The 21,156-nt window shown below is 48.1% G+C and overlaps 1 long non-coding RNA gene across 1 annotated transcript in view; it reads left to right on the top strand.

Annotated features, from left to right (window-relative positions):
* Positions 1-3,284: 3,284 nt before the first annotated feature.
* LOC143997809 (uncharacterized) overlaps positions 3,285-21,156 on the top strand; it is a 54,756-nt gene continuing 36,884 nt past the window's right edge. Inside the window, exon 1 of the long non-coding RNA XR_013277742.1 lies at positions 3,285-3,462. This is a non-coding gene — a long non-coding RNA (uncharacterized LOC143997809). The remainder of the gene's footprint in view (positions 3,463-21,156) is intronic.

The raw sequence follows: 21,156 nt of genomic DNA, 5'->3' as shown, positions 1-21,156 counted from the left end.
GGCAGAGGACAGAGGACACTATGGGGGCAGAGGAAAGAGGGCACTATGGGGGCAGAGGACAGGGGACACTATGGGGGTAGAGGACAGGGGACACTATGGGGGCAGAGGACAGAGGACACTATAGGGACAGAGGTCACTATATGGACAGAAGACACTATGGGGGCAGAGGACAGAGGACACTATGGGGGCAGAGGAAAGAGGGCACTATGGGGGCAGAGGAAAGAGGGCACTATGGGGGTAGAGGACAGGGGACACTATGGGGGCAGAGGACAGGGGACACTATGGGGGCAGAGGACACTATGGGGGCAGAGGACAGGGGACACTATGGGGGCAGAGGACAGGGGACACTATGGGGGTAGAGGACAGGGGACACTATGGGGGCAGAGGACAGAGAACACTATGGGGGCAGAGGACAGGGGACACTATGGGAGCAGAGGACAGGCGGCACTATGGGGGCAGAGGACAGAGGGCACTATGGGGGCAGAGGACAGGGGACACTATGGGGGCAGAGGACAGAGGGCATTATGGGGGCAGAGGACAGGGGACACTATGGGGTTAGAGGACAGGGGACACTATGGGGGCAGAGGACAGAGAACACTATGGGGGCAGAGGACAGAGGACACTATGGGGGCAGAGGACAGGGGACACTATGGGGGCAGAGGACAGGGGACACTATGGGGGCAGAGGACAGAGAACACTATGGGGGCAGAGGACAGAGGACACTATGGGGGCAGAGGACAGGGGACACTATGGGGGCAGAGGACAGGGGACACTATGGGGGCAGAGGACAGGGGACACTATGGGGGTAGAGGACAGGGGACACTATGGAGGCAAAGGACAGAGAACACTATGGGGGCAGAGGACCGAGGACACTATGGGGGTAGAGGACAGGGGACACTATGGGGGCAGAGGACAGAGAACACTATGGGGGCAGAGGACAGAGGACACTATGGGGGCAGAGGACACTATGGGGGCAGAGGACAGGCTTGTTGACCCACCATCTCAGAGCAAGACGTGGCGGGCCACATCAGAGCGTGCTGCGGGCCACATGTGGCCTGCAGGAGGCCAGCGGTTAGGCACTCCTGGCCTAGAGCAAGGAGCAATAACAGGAGGATGGGGGAGCGAGGTTGTGATCTCCCACAGAGATTGGGACACTGAGAGATTTTTCTTCTTTTCCTTCTTCTTCATTTCCTTCTCCTTCTCATTCTTCTCCTTCTCATTCTACTCCTCCTTTTTCTCCTTCGTCTTCATTTCTGTCTCCTTCTCATTCTTCTTCGTTTCCTTCTCCTTCTCCTCCTTCTCCTCCTTCTCCTCCTCCTCCTCCTTCTTCTCCTTCTTGTTCTTCTTCTTTTCCTTCTCCTTCTTCTCCTTCTCCTTTTTCTTCTTTTCCTTCTTCTTCATTTCCTTCTCCTTCTCATTCTTCTCCTTCTTCTCCTTCTCCTTCCTCTTTCTGTAAGTATGGTGGTCCTGTGGTGGACATGGACTCCTCTGTAGTAGATTGAATTTTCCTGCTGGACACACACAACCCGTCTTCCCCTCCATCCCATTCACCTGAGGCTCAGGATTCTCTTGCCGAGACCCAGAAGACCGATTTTCTTCTCTCTCCAACTCCACACTGTCTTTAGGTCTATCGCCGCGTACGCACGACCGGACTTTCTGGCAGACTAGGTCCGACTGACTTTCGGCGGAGTTCTGACGGACTTTCCGAACTAATGGATTTGGCCACACGCGACTAAGTTTGTTCGAACGTCCGGTCGTATTGAACGTGATGACGTAAGATGGGACTAAACAAGGAAGTTCATAGCCAGTAGCCAATAGCTGCCCTTGCGTCATATTTGGGCCGTTGGACCAGCATACAGACGAACGGTTTTCCATGATTTTAGTCCGTCGGAATTGAGTGCGTCAGATAGATTTGAAACATCTTCTATTTCTAGGCCCGTCTGATTTTTTTTTTCAAAAAACGATCGGACTAGCCCACATGCGATCGGATTGTCCGACGGACTAATCCCTTCGGACCTAGTCTACCAGAAAAGTCTGGTCGTGTGTACGCGGCATATGACTTCACTTGCCAATGATCCACCACAGCCGCTTCACTTCCTAGAATTTGTTATTATTAGTGGTGAGCCAAACGTACCCAGGTTCAGTTCAAGCAGGGTTCAGTAAACGTTGGTTGCCAGAGGTTACAGTGTATCATTACCGCTCACTGACTGGTTGCTAGAGGTTACAGTGTATCATTACCGCTCACTGACTGGTTGCTAGATGTTACAGTGTATCAGTACCGCTTCACAGTGTATCAGTACCGCTCACTGACTGGTTGCTAGAGGTTACAGTGTATCAGTGCCACTCAATGACTGGTTGCTAGAGGTTACAACACACATTAACAGCTCACTGATTAGTTGCTAGAGGTTACAGCACACAATTTCCGCTTGTTGATTGGTTGCTAGAGATTACCGTGGATACTGTGGGTACAACCTCAGGGGGGCATGATATAGATAGCTATGTCGATGGCTGCCGTAATTTACATGTAAACACAGGGACTGCAGGTGAGTCATCTGTACACAATAGGGCAGAGCTGGGCAGCATTAGTAGCAGCACTTCACACCGAGATATCGGGACACAGCACGGGACTAAAACCTCAAGGGACAGGGGGAATTTAAAGCAGGATAGTTGAAAGTATGAGGCAGCTGCTTTGGGCCCCACAAAAATGACAGCGCCCAGGGCAGCTGCCCCTTTTGACCTGCCTTAAAAACGGCCCTGGGTCCAGCAGTGCACCAACACCTTTGCTGCCATTATGCTCTCCCTGGGTGTTTGATGTGCTCCTGTACCTTTAAGGAGGGGTGGGCTCCCCTTCAGTCCACCCGCTCTCATCTATCCATCAGAATGCATGTGCCTCCACTGCGGGGGGGGGGGGGGACACTCATATTTTAGTGTTAGGACCACAGATACCAGGGTGCCTTGACGTGGCTCTGTGGCTCACGCAACCGGACTTTGCAGCAAATTTCATGTGGAATTATCTTTTGCTAAATGATTGTATAAACCCCCACAACTTCCCCAAAGGAGTGCTACACAAACAAGCTCCTAAATATCCCTGATGTCCGGCTTCTACCACTCCCATCGCTCTACCATCAGGATGAAAAAAAAGTTACAGAAGAAAATCCTAATCTGTTACAAATTCCAATAAAATAAATGTAGAATGTGGGAAGATTTGAGAGGGGGAGGGGGAGGGATACAAAGAAACTGCTATGAGCGCTGTGAAGGGAAGGGCCAGGAAGAGGGGAAGGGTGGGGGCCACACATTGTACAACGTCTTTCTGTCGTGTTGCTGTAGTGAGGATCGGGCTGAGGGTCAGTGATGAGGACTCTGGTGATCTTGGGGGTTCTCGTGGTCTGCGTTCTGCTGGTGACCCCATCTAATGGTGACCGGACGGGGGCTGGAAATAATCCCCACGATGGAGGAGGGGAGGTGAGCTCCAAGGGGGGATTGTACTGTGTGAGGGTTTTATACATTTAGGAACTTTCCGTCCACATCATAAGACCTTCTATGGACACGGCCAGAAATGTCCATACATAACAATTAATAGTTATTACCGAGCAATACAATGTATCAATACTTATCTGTCATTTATATATAATCATTACAATGCTCTACAGATCTCAGTACAGGAATAATGAGGACAATGTAGCAATATGTATCTGTCATGTATATAAAATGCCTCAGGCCACCACCAATAATCATTGTAGTCTGTCTAATGCCGCGTACACAGGAGCGGACTGTATGGCGTACTTAGTCCGTCACACAATCCGACGGACAGTCCGTCGTACTTTCCACTGAACGGACTTGACCACACACGGATACACAAACAGTCCGTCGAAAGCTTGCGCGATGACGTGTACGGCACGTACGACGGGACTAGAAATAGGAAGTCCAATACACAGCAATGCACCCTTCCGCCGTGTAAATCCTTTCTGAGCATGCGCCATTCTTAGTCCGTCGAACTAGCCTACTGATGACCGAATTGTCCGCTGAAACCAAAGTACGACGGACAGAATTTCGAAAAAACCGAAATACTTAGTACTCCGGACTGCGCGCTGAAAAAGTCCGCTGAAGCCCACACACGAGCAGATTGTTCGCTGAAATGTGTTTCGACAGACTAAGTACGCCATACAGTCCGCTCGTGTGTACGCGGCATAATATTTGTGTTTCCTTTGAACAGCAGCTCCATCTAATGGCCAAAATTCCATATCTTCCTGATTGAGGCATTTCAGGAAAATACTGCATTATGACCACTAGAGGGAGCAAACTTGTTAAATTGTTTTCTAGCAGATGCTCTCGTGTGGGGTAATTTTTCTGAGTTTCTACATACAAATTATATGATGTCTCTGGCACCGTCTATGGAAATCCTACTGTCTCCCGTCATTGAAAGGAGTGCAGTTTTTTAAAATGTGGCATAAAAATGGAGGACCCTCTACACGCTGTATGATAGTTTTAAAGAAATATTTGGCAATCCGTTGCCTAATAGCCTTAGAAATTACGAGAACGGATTATCAATATTCACCCCGGTGACTTCAATAGGGTCCCGAATGAACATTTGCAATTTCTGGAATTTATGATGACGTCAATGAACAGCGAGGCACTGACGCTCACCTCTCATTGTAAGACTGCTGTGCGTTTTGTATAATCTTGGATGGTTGTTGATGTTGTTGAGTAGTGTGGAAGCACAGGGTGCTCTTTAACCTGTTCCTGCGCAAACCCAGGGTTAGTGTTCTTGTCTTCATAGTGTACAATAGGCACGGAGACCCCCCCAGGAAAACTATCCTTCTTTCCCTTGTCCTGCGGGGCAACTCACCCTGACTTAACTGGTACCTGTTGACACATTCCTCTGCACACTTGCTTCAAGCCTTACACCAATGGATCTGACGCTGCACCTTGGGCGCACGTTTAATTTTTAGGAGACATCCCCATATAAAAACTAGGAGAAGCCTGCTAGGAGACGTCCCTATATATATATATAGAGACTAGGAGAAACCTCCTAGGAGATATCCCCAAATAGAGACTAGGATAAGTCGTCTAGGAGACTTCCCCATATAGAGATTAGAAGAAGTCTATTAGGAGATATTCCAATATAGAGGAGAGGAGTAGCCTCCTAGCAGACATCCTTATATAGAGACTAGGAGAAGCCTCCTAAGAGACGTTCCTATATACAGACTAAGAAAAGCCTCCTAGGAGACATCACTAGATAGAGACTAGGAGAAGCCTACTAGGAGACACCCCCATACAGTATAGAGCAGTGGTCATCAACCCTGTCCTCAGGGCCCACTAACAGGCCAGGTTTTATGTATTACCTTGGGGGAAATGCAGACTAGAATACTGCAATCACTGAGCAGCAAATGATATCACCTGTGATGTTTTTCAGTTATCTTTCAAACCTGGCCTGTTAGTGGGTCCTGAGGACAGCGTTGATGACCACTGGTATAGAGACTAGGAGAAGCCTACTAGGAGACATCCCCAGATAGAGACTAGGAGAAGCCTACTAGGAGACATCCCCAGATAGAGACTAGGAGAAGCCTACTAGGAGACATCCCCAGATAGAGACTAGGAGAAGCCTACTAGGAGACATCCCCAGATAGAGACTAGGAGAAGCCTACTGGGAGACATCTCTACATAGAGATGTAGATTCCTTCCTCATGGAACGGAGTCCGCTCCAATCAGCAGAGTAATTGGACTCCATTGTCTGTTTACATCTGTTCACTGACAGTGAAAATGAGGTGGGAAGTGGACGTAGGCCCACTAGATGAGGACTGGTGGGAGGAGGCCCTACAGGCAGCGACTATTTGCTCCCTAAATGTGACTCAATGGCTGACACAGCTATACACTCTCCTGGTGTGATAGGGGGGACCTCTGGTGTGATGGAGAGGATTCTTTGATGTGATGGAAGGGACCTCTGATGTGATGGAGGGACCTCTGATGTGATGGAGGGACCTCTGATGTGATGGAGGGACCTCTGATGTGATGGAAGGGACCTCTGATGTGATGGAGGGACCTCAGATGTGATGGAGGGACCTCTGATGTGATGGAAGGGACCTCTGATGTGATGGAAGGGACCTCAGATGTGATGGAGAGACCTCTGATGTGATGTAAGGGACCTCTGATGTGATGGAGAGGATTCTTTGATGTGATGGAGGGACCTCTGATGTGATGGAGGGACCTCTGATGTGATGGAAGGAACCTCTGATGTGATGGAAGGACCTCTGATGTGATGGGGGGGACCTCTGATGTGATGGAAGGGACCTCTGATGTGATGGAGAGACCTCTGATGTGATGGAAGGGACCTCTGATGTGATGGAAGGGACCTCTGATGTGATGGAGAGGATTCTTTGATGTGATGGAAGGGACTTCTGTTGTGATGGAGGGACCTCTGATGTGATGGAGAGGACCTCTGATGTGATGGAGTGACTTCTGATGCGATGGAGAGGATTCTTTGATGTGATAGAGGGACCTCTGGTATGATGGAGAGGATTCTTTGATGTGATGGAGAGGACCTCTGATGTGATGGAGGGACCTCTGATGCGATGGAGAGGATTCTTTGATGTGATAGGGGGACCTCTGGTGTGATGGAGGGGACCTCGGATGTGATGGAGAGGACCCCTCATGTGATAAAGGGACCTCTGATGTGATGTAGAGGATCTCTGATCTGATAGAGGGGACATCTGATGTGATGGAGAGGACCCCTCATGTGATGGAGAGGGCCCCTCATGTGATAGAGGGACCTCTGATGTGATGGAGAGGACCTCTGATGTGATGGAGAGGACCCCTCATGTAATAGAGGGACCACTGATGTGATGGAGTGGATCTCTGATGTGATGGAGGTACCTCTAGTGTAATGGAGAGGACCTCTGATGTGATGGAGGGACCTCTGATGTGATGGAGGGACCTCTGATGTGATGGAGGGACCTCTGATGTGATGGAGGGACCTCTGATGTAATGGAGGGGACCTCTGATGTAATGGAGGGGACCTCTGATGTGATGGAGGGACCTCTGATGTGATGGATGGACCTCTGATGTGATGGATGGTCCTCTGATGTGATGGAGAGGACCTCTGATGTGATGGAGGGACCTCTGATGTGATGGATGGACCTCTGATGTGATGGATGGACCTCTGATGTGATGGAGAGGACCTCTGATGTGATGGATGGACCTCTGATGTGATGGAGGGGACCTCTGATGTGATGGGGGGACCTCTGATGTGATGGAGAGGACCTCTGATGTGATGGATGGACCTCTGATGTGATGGAGAGGACCTCTGATGTGATGGAGGGACCTCTGATGTGATGGAGGGACCTCTGATGTAATGGAGGGGACCTCTGATGTGATGGAGGGATCTCTGATGTGATGGAGAGGATCTCTGATGTGATGGAGGGGACCTCTGATGTGATGGAGGGGACCTCTGATGTGATGGAGGGACCTCTGATGTGATGGATGGACCTCTGATGTGATGGATGGACCTCTGATGTGATGGAGGGACCTCTGATGTGATGGAGGGACCTCTGATGTGATGGAGAGGACCTCTGATGTGATGGATGGACCTCTGATGTGATGGAGGGACCTCTGATGTGATGGAGAGGACCTCTGATGTGATGGAGGGACCTCTGATGTGATGGAGAGGACCTCTGATGTGATGGAGAGGACCTCTGATGTGATGGAGAGGACCTCTGATGTGATGGAGAGGACCTCTGATGTGATGGAAGGGACCTCTGATGTGATGGATGGACCTCTGATGTGATGGATGGACCTCTGATGTGATGGGGGGACCTCTGATGTGATGGAGAGGACCTCTGATGAGATGGATGGACCTCTGATGTGATGGAGAGGACCTCTGATGTGATGGAGGGACCTCTGATGTGATGGATGGACCTCTGATGTGATGGAGGGACCTCTGATGTGATGGAGAGGACCTCTGATGTGATGGATGGACCTCTGATGTGATGGAGGGGACCTCTGATGTGATGGAGAGGACCTCTGATGTGATGGATGGATCTCTGATGTGATGGAGAGGACCTCTGATGTGATGGAGGGACCTCTGATGTGATGGAGGGACCTCTGATGTGATGGAGAGGACCTCTGATGTGATGGAGAGGACCTCTGATGTGATGGAGAGGACCTCTGATGTGATGGAGAGGACCTCTGATGTGATGGAGGGATCTCTGATGTGATGGAGAGACCTCTGATGTGATGGAGAGGATCTCTGATGTGATGGAGGGATCTCTGATGTGATGGAGGGATCTCTGATGGGATAGGGATATTATGATGTAAAGGATGTAAAAATAAAACAAAATAATGAAATAAAACATAGAGAAGTGCACACCTTGTGGCGGGGGTGGGTAGTGTACAGTGACATGAACATGAATCACACACCACAGACTGGAGATGATAACGGTGGTTTACCTACAATCATTCGTTTTTATAACTTTCTATTTTCTTAAGAATTATATTTGTGAAATATTTCTATGTCAATAACAAAAAAAGAGGAAGTTCATTCACAGAAAAGTGACAAAGAATCAGCAGGAAAGCGATTACTCTTCTAACTCTAATCTATTAAATCTTGATATATTTTGTAATTCTGTGTGACCTCATAGTGGATCACCGCCCCTTTAACCACCTCAGTACAGTGCAGTTACACCCCCTTCCTGACCAGACCAATTTTCAGCTTTCAGCGCTCTCACAGTTTGAATGACAATTACTCAGTCATCCAACACTGTATCCATATGAAACTTGCGTCCTTTTTTCCACACAAATAGAGCTTTCTTTTAGTGGTATTTAATCACTAATGGGGTTTTTTATTTTTTGTGCTATAAATAAAATAAAACGTAAATTTTGTGAAAAAAATGCCTTTTTCTTAGTTTCTGTCATAAATTATTGCTAATTAGTAATTTTTCTTCATAAGTTTTGGCCAAAATTTATACTGCTACATATCTTTGGTAAAAATAACCCACATTAGTATATATTATTTGGTCTTTGTGAAAGTTATAGAGTCTACAAACTATGGTGCCAATCACTGAAAATTCATCACTTCTGATCAGGCCTTCAGTGCATCAGGTGTACCTCATTTCTTGAGACACTAACAAGTCAGGAAAGTAGAAATACCCCCCAAATGACCCCTTTTTACAAAGTAGACATTCCAAGGTATTAAGTAAGTAGCATGGTGAGTTTTTTTAAGTTGTCATTTTTTCCCACAATTCTTTGCAAAATGAAGATTTTTTATTTTTTTTAATTTTTTTTTACTAAATTGTCATATTATCAGGTTATTTCTCACACACAGCATATGCATACAACAAATTACACCCCAAAATACATTCTGCTCCTCCTCCTGAGTATGGCGATACCACATGTGTGAGACTTTTACACAGCCTGGCCACATACAGAGCACTAACATTGATGTAGTACCTTCAGACGTTCTACAAGCAAAAATGACGCATCTCATTTCTCAACCACCTATTACACTTCTGAAGGCCCTGGAGTACCAGGACAATGGAATTTCCCATAAAATTACCCCATTTTGGAAAGCAAACACCCCAACGTATAATCTGTGAGGCATAATGAGTCTTTTGAATGGTTAATTTTTTTCCAGAAGTTTTTGGAATATGTGGAAAAAAATTAAAACGCATTTTTTTTTACACAAAATTGTCAATTTATAAGATATTTCTAACACATAGCATGTATATAGCAAAAATTACACCCCAAAATACATTCTGCTACTCCTCCCGAGTATGGCGATACCACATGTGTAGGACTTTTACACAGCCTGGCCACATAGAGAGGCCGAACATTGAAGTAGTACGTTCAGGCGTTCTAGGAGCATAAATGACACATCTCATTTCATTCCTACCCATCACACTTCTGAAGGTCCTGGACCACCAGGACAGTGCAATTACCCACAAAATGACCCCATTTTGGAAAGCAAACACCCCAACGTATATTCTATGAGACATGGGCTGCAAATAGGTACTCGGGTACTCTGATGGGCTGGAGATAGGTACTCGGGTACTCTGATGGCCTGGTGACAGGTACTCAGGAACTCTGATGGCCTGGTGACAGGTACTCGGGTACTATGATGGCCTGGTGACAGGTACTCGGGTACTCTGATGGCCTGGTGACAGGTACTCGGGTACTCTGATGGCCTGGTGATAGGTACTCAGGTACTCTGATGGCCTGGTGACAGGTACTCGGGTACTCTGATGGCCTGGTGACAAGTACTCAGGTACTCTGATGGCCTGGTGACAGGTACACGGGTACTCTGATGGCCCGGTGACAGGTACTCGGGTACTCTGATGGCCCGGTGACAGGTACTCGGGTACTGCGATGGCCTGGTGACAGGTACTCGCGTACTCTGATGGCCTGGTGACAGGTACTCGGGTACTCTGATGGCCTGGTGACAGGTACTCGAGTACTCTGATGGCCTGGTGACAGGTACTCAGGTACTCTGATGGCCTGGTGACAGGTACTCGGGTACTCTGATGGCCTGGTGACAAGTACTCGGGTACTCTGATGGCCTGGTGACAAGTACTCTGATGGTTTGGTGACTGGTATTTGGGTACTCTGAAGGGCGGTGACAGGTACTCATATGGACTGTGACAGGTACTCGGGTACTCAGATGAACTGTGACAGATACTCGGGTACTCAGATGAACTGTGACAGGTACTCGGGTACTCAGATGGACTGTGACAGGTACTCGGGTACTCAGATGAACTGTGACAGGTACTCGGGTACTCAGATGGACTGTGACAGGTACTCGGGTACTCAGATGGACTGTGACAGGTACTCTGGTATACAGATGGACTGGAACAGGTACTCGGGTACTCTGATGGACTGTGACAGGTACTCGGGTACTCTGATGGACTGTGACAGGTACTCGGTACTCTAATGGACTGTGACAGGTACTCGGTACTCTAATGGACTGTGACAGGTACTCGGTACTCTAATGGACTGTGACAGGTACTCGGGTACCCTGATGGACTGACAGGTACTCGGTACTCTAATGGACTGTGACAGGTACTCGGGTACCCTGATGGACTGTGACAGGTACTCGGGTACCCTGATGGACTGTGACAGGTACTTGGTACTCTAATGGACTGTGACAGGTACTCGGGTACCCTGATGGGCCGTGACAGGTACTCGGGTACCCTGATGTGCCGTGACAGGTACTCGGGTACCCTGATGTGCCGTGACAGGTACTCGGGTACCCTGATGTGCCGTGACAGGTACTCGGGTACCCTGATGTGCCGTGACAGGTACTCGGGTACCCTGATGTGCCGTGACAGGTACTCGGGTACCCTGATGTGCCGTGACAGGTACTCGGGTACTCTGATGTGCCATGACAGGTACTCGGGTACTCTGATGGGCCGGGACAGGTACTCGGGTACTCTGATGGGCCGGGACAGGTACTCGGGTACTCTGATGGGCCGGGACAGGTACTCGGGTACTCTGATGGGCCGGGACAGGTACTCGGGTACTCTGATGGGCCTGGACAGGTACTCGGGTACTCTGATGAGCCAGGACAGGTACTCGGGTACTCTGATGAGCCGGGACAGGTACTCGGGTACTCTGATAGGCCGGGACAGGTACTCGGGTACTCTGATGGGCCGGGAGAGGTACTCGGGTACTCTGATGAGCCGGGACAGGTACTCGGGTACTCTGATGAGCCGGGACAGGTACTCGGGTACTCTGATGGGCCGGGACCGGTACTCGGGTACTCTGATGGGCCTGGACAGGTACTCGGGTACTCTGATGGGCCTGGACAGGTACTCGGGTACTCTGATGAGCCGGGACAGGTACTCGGGTACCCTGATGTGCCGTGACAGGTACTCGGGTACCCTGATGTGCCGTGACAGGTACTCGGGTACTCTGATGTGCAGTGACAGGTACTCGGGTACTCTGATGGGCCGTGACAGGTACTCTGATGGGCCGGGACAGGTACTCGGGTACTCTGATGGGCCGGGACAGGTACTCGGGTACTCTGATGGGCCGGGACAGGTACTCGGGTACTCTGATGGGCCGTGACGGGTACTCGGGTACTCTGATGGGCCGTGACGGGTACTCGGGTACTCTGATGGGCCGGGACAGGTACTCGGGTACTCTGATGGGCTGTGACAGCTACTCAAATACTCAGATGGGCTGTGACAGGTACTCTGATGGACTGTGATTGACAGGTACTAAGAGGGGTGGTGACAGGTCCTCTTTATTGGGGGGGGGGGGGGCAATCAGTATGTTTGGTGTACACTGTATGCGGTAACGAGATGTTACCGCAATCTCCTCCTCACACACGATCGGTGTGTGAGGAGGAGAACCCGGTAACATCCCGTTACCGCGGTTTGTTTACATTTGAGTGATCGGCTGTGAAAGGATCACAGCCGATCACGTGGGTAAACAGCCGGCCAATGGCTGTTTACCAGCGTCGGTGACGAGCAGTGTTCCCGGGGAACACGCCGCCACCGACGTGCACGCGCAGCGCGCTCGCGATCGCGCGCATGCGCCGTGCACGTTCGGGGTGTTACCATCTGTGATCGGCCGTGACTTCATCACGGCCGATCACGTGGTAAACAGCCATAACGAATGGCTGTTCACCCCCTTCGGTGACGAGCGGTGTCTCCGTGACACGCCGCCACCGAAGAAACAGGGATGCGCGCGCACGATCGCGCGCATTCCTGTTTAAACGGGAGGCCGTCATATGATGGCCTCCTGCCACGATAGGTGCGCCGCCTGGCCGTCATTTGACGGCCGGTGGTCTGCAACTGGTTAAAGTCCCACCCGGAGGAAAAGTGCCTTTAGGCTCCCCCTGCTGATGGGAGTTGGTAGTGCACTGAAGTCTACCTGGCCTGTTTGCTCCCACTGTATGGGTGGCTCCTGGTGACGTCACGCCTTAGTTCTTGGCTCCACACTCATATCATATTTTAACAAGATATTTATTGTCCTGGAAGCTTTAAGGGGCGGAGTTTTAGAAAAGCGAATTCTTTTTGGTTGCATAAAAGTGGGGTTGGATTTCCATTGTGGAAGAACTCCCGATCCCTCTCGTTACGTCACGTCGCTGGGAAATATATTTGTGTTTGGTTTTGTAGATGGAGATGATGGATGATGGACACCAAGATCTGACCGTACGAAGACTCGCCAAGCGGAATACGTCCAAACCGAGATGCTGTCCGTGCCACGGCAAAGGACCAAAGGGATGCCGGGTACGGTATAAGAGCTTACACTTTATTTCTGGGCTGCCTATCTGCAGTGTCTCTGAAGGCCACCTACTCACACCTCCAACCCTTCAATAAACTCCACCCCTTCTCTCTCCACAGTATTGCCCGGGAGTGTGTAGACTAGCAAAATCATCTCCAGTCATGGAGTCCCACAAAGAAGAATAGGTAACCTGAATGTCTCCATCATTATTTCCTGGAACGTATTCAGATCATTTAACCATTTGTTTACTGGGCACTTAAACCCCCCTCCTGCCCAGACCAATTTTCAGCTTTCAGTGCTGATGCACTTTGAATGACAATTACGCGGGCATACAACACTGTACCCAAATGAAATTTTTATCATTTTCTTCCCACAAATAGAGCTTTCTTTCGGTGGTATTTAATCACAGCTCGGAGTTTTATTTTTTGCTAAACAAACAAAAAAAGATGCAAAATAAAAAATCAAAAAATAAAATCATGTTTAATAGTTTGTTATAAAATTTTGCAAACAGGTCATTTTTCTCCTTCATTGAAATGCGCTGATGAGGCGGCACTGGTGGGCACTGATAGGCTGCACTGGTGGGCACTGATAGGCACAGTTAAGGTGGCACCGATAGGCACAGATAAGGCAGTACTGATGGGCACAGATAAGGCGGCACTGATGGGCAAAGATGGGCACAGATAAGATGACACTGATGGGTGGCATGGATGGGTGGCACTAATGGGCACTGATAGGTACCACTGATAGATGGGACTGATGAGCACTGATAGGTGGCACTGATCGGTGGCTCTTATAGGTGGCACTGTTGGGCACTGGTAGATGACACTGATGGGCACAGATATGTGGCACTGAGGTGCAGCACTGTTTGTTGAGGCAGATTGTGGGCACTGATAGGTGGCACTATGGGCACTGATGGGTGGCACTATGGGCACTAATGGGTGGCACTCATGGGTGGCACTTTTTCCTATACTTAGGTGGCACTGGCAGGGGGCAGGTGGGCACTGATGAGCTGGCCCCAGCTCGCCATCATTGGGACTGAAGACCCTCTCACGGCCGCCGGTGATTTTTTTTTTCTCCTCGGAGGAAAAATAGCCGATTACCGGCTCTGTTGTGATCACATGATCAGCTGTCATTGGCTGAGAGCTGATCACGTGGTAAGGGGTCGGGATCGCTCCCTTGCTCCGATCCGTGATCATGCGAGAGTCTCATAGACTCGCTGATCACAGAGCGTGCGGCGCGCTCCCCTCATGGGGCACGCAGGCGGCTCGTGAAAAGCAGGGATCTCAAGCAGTAAAGGGATCTTCTTCGCCTCAAAATGGCGATTCTGCGTGAACGAGGCCTACAGGCTCTTTCTTTTGGGTTAATTTCCTCATAAAATAGTCACTTAAAGACCCGGCCTTTTCTGATACTTTTTATTTACACGTAAAATTACTTACAACCCCCAACCATTATGGATTTTTTTTTTTTGCAGAAACCCTAGAGAGTAAAAATGGCGATTGTTACAATTTTTTTATGTCACGCGGTATTTGCGCAGCGTTTTTTCAAGCGCAATTTTTTGGGAAAAAAATATATTTGAATGAGTTTTAATGAAGAAAAAAAAAAAAAGAAAAACACAATATATAGCCCAATTTTTGGGGGGTAAAACATAAAAAGATAATGTTACGGTGAGTAAATAGATACCTAAAATGTCACGCTTTAAAATTGCGCACACGCTCGATGTCCGATGTCCGGTGGCCCGCAACCGTGACACGGAGAGGCAGAACGTGGAGACAAGGCATTTCCCTGTTCTGCCTAGCAACATGACAGGGATCTACTGCTCCCAGAGATCTCAGCTCCCCCCCCCCCACAGTTAGAACACACTGAGGGAACACACTTAACCCCTTGATCGCCCCCCTAATGTTTAACTCCCTTCCCTGCCAGTGTCGTTTACACAGTAATCAGTGCATTTTTACAGCACTGATCGCTGTATAAATGTCAATGGTCCCAAAATAGTGTCAAAAGTGTCCGATGTGTCACAATGTCGCAGTCCCGATTAAAAAGGTAAAAAGATTTTAACATTTGCATTAGTGTCTGTAATTCTACCTCTATCTATATTTGTTTTGTGTCTTGTTTTATGTAGAGTGCTTGAGACGTGGAAGGATAACCATCAGCAGCGACAAAGAATACTACCTATGTAGTGTTATACTACTCATCCAGCTTCCTCTACCTATTTTTATACATTTAAACACAGACTCGTTTTGGCTCTCTAATGCAGGCCATACACGGTCGAATATCGAACGAATTTTCTTTTCAAAATCAGAAAATTCGTTTTTTTTGTGATCCGATGATGCCACCATTGATTTTCGAAATTCGGCCGACCAAGCCTTCAATTTCACCTCATGTTGCTACAGAAAAGAATTTTCTTGGCTGGGAATTTTCTTTTCTCTCCGTACATTTTCTTTTATCTCCGTACATTTTCTTTTATCTCCGTACATTTTCTTTTCTTATTACGTTTCTCGCACGATTCTCCCATCATTGATTAGAAAATCGTTTGTTTTTCTAAAAATTTCCAACATGTCCGATTCCTCAAATTTTATTTCCGCACGAAAATCGGCTGTTGCTGCAGCCCACTAATGGTGCGATATTCATACGAAAATTCTTAGATACGATTTTCGAAAGAAAATTCTTTCGAAATTCGAACCGTGTATGGCCGGCATAAGGCTCTGATGAAGAGGAAAACCCTCGAAACGCGTTATCCAACCATTCAAGTATCCCTTCTGTGTATAACATCACATATCAATCTACTAAATGTCTAACATCACTTTTATTCACATGTACGAATACGTAGTATTTCTTTGTATATACCCATTTTGTTTATAATAAACTCCTTTTCATGCAACAAGCCACGCCCCTTTATTTTCCTTCCTTACATAATACTTCAGACTTCCCCTAGTTGGCATAGGCAGCGAGGCTTGCATGATCTCTTCACACATGCACCATTAAGAAATACTACCACCCCTACCAAGGCCCTCTGCACCCAGCGCAGGAGAATATCTTTTCTGCTGACACTTTTACACCGACCACCAATGTTAGGGGGGATTTACACTGACCACCAATGTAAAGACTGATTTACACTGATCACCAGTGTAAGGGAAATTCTGCACTTACCACCAATGTAATGAAATATTTACACTGAAAACCAATGTGATGGGGGATTTTATATTAACAACCAATAAAGGGGTATTTCTACACTGACCACCAGTGTAAGGGCAATTCTGCACTTAGCACCAATGTAATGAAGAATTTACACTGAAAACCAATGTGATGGGGGATTTTACATTAACAACCAAAAGGGGATTTCTACATCGACCATCAATGTAAGGGAGGATTCAAAACTGACCACAAAGACAAGTTTGGATTTTTTTTCAGATTACTAATATAAAGAGGAGTTTCTACACTGACCACTAATGTAATTGGGATTTACACTGACCACTAATGTAATAGGAGCATTCACAGTAACCACCAATGTAAGGAGGGATTTACAGTGACCACCAATGTAAGGGGGACCTTCACACTGGCCACTAGTGTGAATGAAAGGATTGTACACCAAGCTCCAATATAATGAGAAGTTTTCCACTGACCACCAATGTAACTGGACATTTAGCCTGCGTTCGCATTTGTGTGTGTCGGGCAGCGGCAATGGGGCAGAGCTGGGCAGCATTAGTAACAGAACTTCACATTGAGATATGGGGACACAGCACAGGACTAAAACTTCAAGGGACAAGGGAATTTATACTAGTTCCCTGCTTCTCTCTGTATGCTGTATTGTCGATTATATATCTCGGCTGCCTTATTCTGCATGCTGTGCTGTGCATCACATACTTTGGACTTCTTCTTTCTGTATGCTGTGTTGTACATTGCACACTCTTGACTGCCTTAGTCTGTATGCTTTCCAATGATCATCAGCTCCACCTAGTGCCCATAATGCGATATTTATACTGATTCTGGTATTTCGTTAAAAAAAAATAAACCTTATTATGGGCGCTAGATGACAGTCATCGGAAATCACCGCATTAAGAAAAATACAACCAGAGTTCATCGAGGATGGGGGATACTTGTCACATTCCTCCAACAATGTTTCTAAAAAAAGATACATAGGATTCTTTTTTTCACTTTCTACATTTTATTAATATTTGTATCACGTTTCTTTATCACCTTCCCTGAGAAAATGTCAGCTTTTTGCAGCATGTCCTCTGATATAGCTCCTCCTTTTCCTATGCAGCACTTTTCTATTTCCCTTTAAAATATCATTCCACCCACAATGTATACTTGTCCTTGTACTGTGGAGAGCGATTCTCTGCATTGCTGTGCCCATTATGAGGAGTTCCCACCATCCCTGTGCTGAGTTCCCGGGTCTGTACACCCGCTGTGCCCATTATGAGGGGTTCCCACCATCCCTGTGCTGAGTTCCCGGGTCTGTACACCCGCTGTGCCCATTATGAGGGGTTCCCACCATCCCTGTGCTGAGTTCCCGGGTCTGTACACCCGCTGTGCCCATTATGAGGGGTTCCCACCATCCCTGTGCTGAGTTCCCGGGTCTGTACACCCGCTGTGCCCATTATGAGGGGTTCCCACCATCCCTGTGCTGAGTTCCCGGGTCTGTACACCCGCTGTGCCCATTATGAGGGGTTCCCACCATCCCTGTGCTGAGTTCCCAGGTCTGTACACCCGCTGTGCCCATTATGAAGGGTTCCCACCATCCCTGTGCTGAGTTCCCAGGTCTGTACACCCGCTGTGCCCATTATGAGGGGTTCCCACCATCCCTGTGCTGAGTTCCCGGGTCTGTACACCCGCTGTGCCCATTATGAGGGGTTCCCACCATCCCTGTGCTGAGTTCCCGGGTCTGTACACCTGCTGTGCCCATTATGAGGGGTTCCCACCATCCCTGTGCTGAGTTCCCAGGTCTGTACACCCGCTGTGCCCATTATGAGGGGTTAATTTTGTTTTATTGAAAATCTTACAAACAACAACTTATATACAATAAAACCATAATAAATAAATAAAAACATATTTACAAAATAATTGAATATAATTATACAAACCAGAAAGAACAAGAACAAAATAAACAGTGCAAAAACAAATTGCGCACAACATAATCCCTATGGGAGAGCCAGACTAAGGAACATCACCGTCACCATGCATGTAGCCTTTTATCAAAATTGTATTTGATCTGAAAATCTAAGGGAGTGAAAGAAGAATACAAAGAAAGCCGCACACCACGAGATCAACAGGCAGCCGCTACAGAGCCCTGATATTCCTCCACGCCTTTATCCAGGCCTCCTGACGCCACCTGTCTTTCTCAAGACCCCGAATCTTCCCAACCTCACCCAGAATGTTCTGCACCACCACTTCCACAGGGAGGATTTTACCCCGTAAGGATACCTGACACCGTGCACTCCACGTGAAATAACGGACTACTAAACTAACTAAAAAAAGTGTTTCCAAATCATAATCCCGACGAGTCTGGAAAGCCCCATACACCCACTCTGCATAAATCATATGGGGGAGGAAGGGTATACTCAGAGCCCTCCCCACCCTCTTGTACACCTCTATATTAAAAGGGCACTGAAGTAGAAAGTGATCCATGGACTCCACCACTCCTCCACACTCCACTCTCGGGCAGCCCCGATCACTCATGGAAAGAAACTTCAAGTTGCCCTTCACATATAGTTTTCCATGAAAGGCAAGCCAAGCCTGATCCCTAAACTTCATTGGGATTCTCTCCAAATTAATCAACCGCAAACCCACCCCCAAAACCAGGCTTGGGCAATCCCTCAAGGCCAGTGGCTCGCAAAAAACAGAGCTCATGATCCGCTTCTCAAGAAGTTTCCTTGGAAGAGATCTGACTTATCCTGCCGTTACTTGCCACTGCCGAAGTATTTTCAAACACGGGGCAACATAAGCCGGGAGCTTATCATGCTTGACCCTCAGGCTTTTCACTGGCCCACCATTTTCCCAGTCTCGCAGAAAGGGCCTAAACCAGGACTGGAAAATACCAACCCACCCAGGCGGTCTCTCTGCCAACATGTTACCAAGATTGTACTTCACAAACATCAGAGAGAAAAAGACTACAGGGTTGATCATCCCTAGACCACCCTCCCGCCTAGAAAGGTAAGTCACATTCCTTTTGACAAGGTTTATTCTGTTCCCCCATAACAGCTGGAAGAAACAAGTATAGACCCTGGTATAGAGAGAAGCTGGCAAAACGCAAACAAAACTGACATATAGAAAAATCGGAATCAGGTAAGTCTTGATCAGATCAACCTTTTCCCTCAAGGAAAGCTGCCAACCTTTCCAGCTTGCCACCTTGGCATCGGCATTCTCCAGCCTGTTCACCCAATTTGCATGACCATAGTCACCTGGGCCAAATTCAATGCCTAGAACTCTAATTTTTTGCTGGGGCTCCGGGAAGTCATCCGGGAGAACAAAGCTCTCACCTTCCACGCCCATCCAGAAAGCTTCACACTTGTCCTGGTTGACCTTTGAACCTGATGCCTCTGAATACTGCGTTATCACTGAGACCACCTCCTGCGCCTCCCCAGTCCCAGAGACAAAAACAGAAACATCATCAGCATAGGCCACAACCTTCAAAGGAGGCTCACCAGCGATGCCCAAAGGTACCCCACACAATGGCCCATTCTCCAGCCTTCTGACGAAGGGGTCGATTGCAAATGCATATAACAGAGGACTCAATGGGCACCCCTGACGCACACCTGAGCCAACCACAAAGGGTTGCCCGACCCAACCATTAACTAGCGGAAAGCTTTCAGCCCCTTTGTACAAAATCTTGAGCCAATCAATGAAACCCCCCCCCCAGGCCATATCTGCCAAGAAGGAGCCATAAGTACTCATGATTAACCCTATCAAAGGCCTTAGCCTGATCCAATGTCAGCAAAAATTTACCCCAACCAGCAGCCCTACAACGCTCCAAGGCCTCCCGGACGGCTAACACTGCTGAGAAAGTGCTTCTACCTTGGACCGAACAGTGCTGGTGGTGGGATAACAAACTGCCTGCCACTGGCGATAATCGCCAGAAAAAAATCTTTGCCAGTATCTTTCTATCGACATTAAGAAGGCTAATGGGGCGCCAATTCTCAATAATCGAAGGATCTTTACCCTTTGACAGAAGGATCACTGCAGATTGCCTCATGGAGGGAGGGAGAGAACCCTCCTGCAAACAGCTATTAAAAACCTCCGCAAGGTAGGGAGCCAGGATCGTCTTAAAACATTTATAAAACTCAGCTGTCAACCCATCTGGCCCTGGCGTTTTCTTGATGGCCAGTTTATCAATAGCCTGGACTACCTCATCTGCAGTGATTTCATCTGTCAAATTCATCAAAGGAACATTACTCTCCAGTCCTGGTGTAGAGTCCAAAAAACCCAACATCCTTGTCCGATCAAGGTTCCTTCCTCCCAGGAGATCGGCATAGTATGACCTGACAACCTCCAGGATCCCTGACCTAGACTTCGTCAGGGAGCCCGTACTGTCCTTCAGGCCATGGACCGTCTTAACTGCTACGCTCTGTTTACAGTTCTGGTAAGGGTCAGGCGAATGGTATTTTCCGTAATCCCTCTCCTGAACCAAAGAGGCGTGCCGGTCATATTCATGTCTCCTAAGGAGGAGCTTCACCTCAGAGATCGCCCCAGAATCTCCTCCATTCGAAACAAGACGGTCAAGTTTCCTCCGCAAACGCTGGTAGGTGATATACTTATCTCGCTGCTTCTTTCTTCCTATGGCCTTGAAAAGCCTAACAGTCCGCTGTTTTACAAGCTCCCACCATTCTGACTTGCTGTTGCAAAAGTCTAGGATCGTTACCTGTGCTTGAAAAAAGTCCTCAAAGGATTGTCTTACTCTCTCGTCTTCCAGGAGGGCCGAATTCAATCTCCAGATACCCCTTC

This window comes from Lithobates pipiens, unplaced genomic scaffold (genome assembly GCF_037356315.1).
Source record: "Lithobates pipiens isolate NorthernLeopardFrog02 unplaced genomic scaffold, aLitPip1_a1.2 Scaffold_19, whole genome shotgun sequence".
In the NCBI taxonomy this organism is placed as follows: Eukaryota; Metazoa; Chordata; class Amphibia; order Anura; family Ranidae; genus Lithobates; species Lithobates pipiens.
The sequence above is the reverse complement of the archived record's forward strand: the minus strand, read 5'-3'. Positions and strand labels throughout refer to the sequence as shown.